The 4237-nt window shown below is 33.9% G+C and overlaps 1 protein-coding gene across 1 annotated transcript in view; it reads left to right on the plus strand.

The window, feature by feature from the left end:
- The first annotated feature begins 393 nt into the window (after nt 1-393).
- LOC109045550 (5-hydroxytryptamine receptor 2A-like) overlaps nt 394-4237 on the plus strand; it is a 13897-nt gene continuing 10053 nt past the window's right edge. Inside the window, exon 1 of the mRNA XM_042747960.1 lies at nt 394-514. The gene's annotated coding sequence lies outside the window, so the exon portion shown is untranslated. The remainder of the gene's footprint in view (nt 515-4237) is intronic.

Consider the following 4237-nt stretch of genomic DNA (forward strand, 5'->3'; position numbering starts at 1 on the left):
ATAGGGTGGGGTTGGGGAAAGGGGTTTTGAACAAGTTAACTGATTAACAAAATGCACAAAATGTTTAGTATAAAATAATTTTAGGCGCATACTTTAGAATAAGCTAATTGTATATAAAAAAACAAACAAAAAAAACAGATAAATGTACGAAAACTGTACCTATCAATGTTTGATAAACAGCGCAAAAAAAAAAAAAAAACGAGTTAGGCTACAGATGTTAAGGCTACAGATGTTAAAACAACAGGAATTACAGTCCTTTCTGTTGCATTATTAAACATGCATAGTCTACACTTAGCCTATATACTTACATAAGCCTATATTAAATAGTTATAGGCTACACACTAACACTGGTCTGAATGTATTTCAGGAATGGATGGTATTGAAACAGTCTGTTTGTCATGTAGGCTTATGTCCTGCCCTCGTCGACGACACATTTTTTCCCGGCGCTGATAAATGAAACGCGCTCGGAGAGAGAGCCAAAGACACGCTATAAACCCAGCACAGCCGCATGAGGGTAAGATACTGTATGCTTGTTCGTCTGATTGAGCTAAACTTTGTAGTCTGGAGTATTTATACAATAGGACAGACCTGAGCTGAAGAGTCTTAATAAGAGCGCGTCTCAATAAGGTTAAATGTCCGACACACGTATATAATGTTATGTTTTCTCTGGTTTCAGACAACTAATTCTAAAAACTCTGAAATTAGACATTAATTTGTCTTCTAAACTAAAATTTGGTCGTGTAACGACGTTCAGAGAAGAGTCTACAACCTGTATGAAGGCATTTAGTTTACCGAAAGGTATGGTTTCTTTTAGCTAAACATATTAGACATATCTGCACATGTACAGTTGATTAATTAATCAATTTTGTGTTGTATAATCATTTGACATTTGACAATAACGGTGGACACGTTTAACAGTTTTGTTCTGCAGTCCAGTCTCTAAAGCAGATGTTTATATAAAAATGGACTTTCAAAAATAACGCTACCACGCAAATTGCTTTTTTTGACAGCCTCTGTCTCCCCATAATAAGTTTAGGTCCCACTTTATATTATGTGGCCTTAACTATGTGCTTCCATTGAAATTAATCACTTGATGCAATGCATGTATTGTGTAGCCTACATACGTGTTTTTACATTGTACTTATATTTTACAAAATCCCTGCATGTACTAGGACCAACCTTAAGAAGAATCCACATTCTTGAAAATAATCTTAAATAATAATAATAATAATAATAATAATAATAATAATAATAATTGTAGGTTAACCTCTATCTTGTCTTAATTCCCTAAAGGTAGGATATTTTATAAATTAACTGGCTTATTACATTATTGGGTTATTCAAACATCTCCATCCTGATACAGACTCTTTTAAAAATAGGCATGTACTGTTATTTTTTACTCTTTTTTTTTTTCAAAAAGATAATTTATGACAAATGCACAAAATGCATTCAACAACTACATCTTTTAAACTGCATGAATTATTTTCTCACTCAGACGCAACCAGAGCCAAAGCTCTGCAGACCTGTACATCAAAACGGCTTAACCCAAGCTCAAAATCTAACATAATACAAAACTGAATAAGAGAGCAGTTTGCTACAGTTCTACAGTAGCACCAAATCTAAAAAAAAAAAAAATGAAATACTATCAAAACAATTAGATGTACACAGGTGTTTGTCTTTCAATTTTAATCTACACAAAATGGAAAACCGAAACTTTGGCAGAATAATGCTGTCTCGTAAATCTGGTTTGTGCAACATATTCTGTGGTGAATTCTAACAGTAGAGAGTGTCATTTTTGTTTTGTAAAGACATGTTACAGAATAAAATGTAATGCTAATGACTTGTTAGTGGGTCACTGTTTTACAAGTGACAAAGCGTGATTGTGGTATTGTGGTATTCTTGAGGCCTGTAATTTTCTTCTTATAAGAAAATCTTTGAGAACTTATTAGAAATTTACAGTAGAAATGTACAGTACTTATGAATTATCCCACAAACAGCTAGGAATTTATCTTAAGGAACGCCTTAGCTTCTTGGTGAATCCGGCTTTTGATGTCCCAGTGTGCCCTTTGTTTTGTTTTTTGTAACAGGTTTGTTATGATCGTTAAACTTCATCACAAAGGAGGAATATTGGCAGCCAGCACTGAACATGACTCACCTAATGCATACATAATGTACATAATAGACTGTAAGTTTGTGAACGCCTTGAAAACATCAGGATTTCTGCATCGGTTACTCCTAAAAATCCGGTCTGATCTTAATTTAACTCTCAATTGTAGACAAACTAATAGCACAAAAATACTTTTCACATCTTTGCTGCATATGTTGATCAATCATTTGGAAAAGGAAAGTGAACCCCTTGCATGTAGACCTGTAGATCCTTTCAGGTAAACTTTCAGTTGATCAAGACTTCACCATTATGCAAGCCCTCTTTAGGTTATGCATCTCATTTGACTTAAGGTTGGGACTTTTTCAGCCATAATTTATTTGATTTCCTTGTGTGCTTTGGGTCATTGTTTTAATGCACCACAAAGCCTCTCTTAAGCTTGAAGTCATGAATATCTTGATGCACATTTGAATTCACTGAATGTGAAGATTCCAGGCCCTGAAGCAGCAGCAAAGCAGCATTAAACCATGATGCTCCTACTTTACAGATGAGAAGGGGTTTTGCTTGCATGCAACAATAACTCTTTTGTGAGCATGTTATTGTTTAAGTCAGATTTTATTTGTCTGTAACTGACTTAGATGAAGATCGGACCACATTTGATAAGAAATCAATGCAAAAATCCATATATTTTCAAACAATTTGCGTACTTTTTCCTGCCACAAAGTTTCCATGGCACTGTTAATCCATTAAGAAGCATTTATGTTAACATTTTACTTTAAAGCCTTTTTGTATAATGCATTATAGAAGTAGTGTTAAAGCATTAATTATGGCTTGTAATGCACCGCATTACATAATCTCAATAATTATTACCAATAAGAGTTAGTACAATATAACACTTATAAATTCATAGTTACACTATGCATTTTAAATTATTCATTATTTATGTAATTTACGACAAAATATAATGTATTACAATGCACATTATGCGTTTAATAACCCTTTATTATACATTATACATAAAGGCTTCAAGTGAAGTGTTACCAAATTTATTTTACATGTCTGTATACAAAAGTTTCAAAAAAGCTCCCCTACTCACAAGTTCCTTGAACAACATACTTCCTCCTTCGCATTTAGCCAGAAAATATCAAGATAACTCAAAAAATATTTGTTTCAAATATTTGTTTAATGAACTTTCCTTGAGAGTGAAGTGCACAAGTGCTGCTTTGCGCTGATGTTTACTCTCTGTGGGCTGAACCGACATACTGCTAAACTAGTTCCTTGCTGTTTCTTGGCAGTGTGCTTGAATGCCGAGAGGATAGCAGTTCAGGAAAGTTTGCTCAAACAGGCTTTGTGATATTGTGACAAGTATTTACTTTCTGTCATTCAGTTTTACTCAAGTGTTCATCCTCATTCCTTCGTTACTATAGGTTACTATAATTTTCTTTTCATTTTTTTTTCCTGGTTACAAATTAAGAGTTTTTCCTTTTAAATCTCTTCTGTGATCAGTTGGGCAATTGTGAATCACATCCTAATTACATATAAGCATGGAATCTGACAATCACTGAGTCATCTTTTGCCAAAGGCAAAAAGTAAAAGCTTAATAAATATATTCGAGCCAAAGCAACTGTTTCTTGGTGATAAAAGACAAATTACTGAGGGCCATGCAAATCAAGTCAAGTCTTGTTTACACTCCTCATCTTTTAAGTGTGAAAAAAAATCACACGCACAGGGAACAGTTTACCTAAAAATGAAAGAGTTGTCATTATTTACTCAACCTCATGTTGTTCCACACCCTTATGACCTTCCATAGAAAACATGAAAAAGGATCATGTTAATGTCACAGTGATGTACATAGTGACAACGCCTGCTCCGAAGACGGCATATAAATACCATGAATGTAGTCCATGTGACTTGGCAGTTACATTCCAAGTCTAGATAGCTTTGTGCAAGGAACAGATCAAAATTTAAATAATTATTTATTGAAAATCTTGCCCCCACTCACAGCTTTCAAATATCACAGACCTTCAGTCAGGGTAACAAGGTACAGGATTGTATTGCAGCCAGTTGTTTAGTTGATGAAACATCTTTCCAAAAAACTTTAACTAGACAATAAAACAGTTTTGAGACTTTTTA

Source organism: Cyprinus carpio, chromosome B21 (assembly GCF_018340385.1).
Source record: "Cyprinus carpio isolate SPL01 chromosome B21, ASM1834038v1, whole genome shotgun sequence".
Classification (NCBI taxonomy): Eukaryota; Metazoa; Chordata; class Actinopteri; order Cypriniformes; family Cyprinidae; genus Cyprinus; species Cyprinus carpio.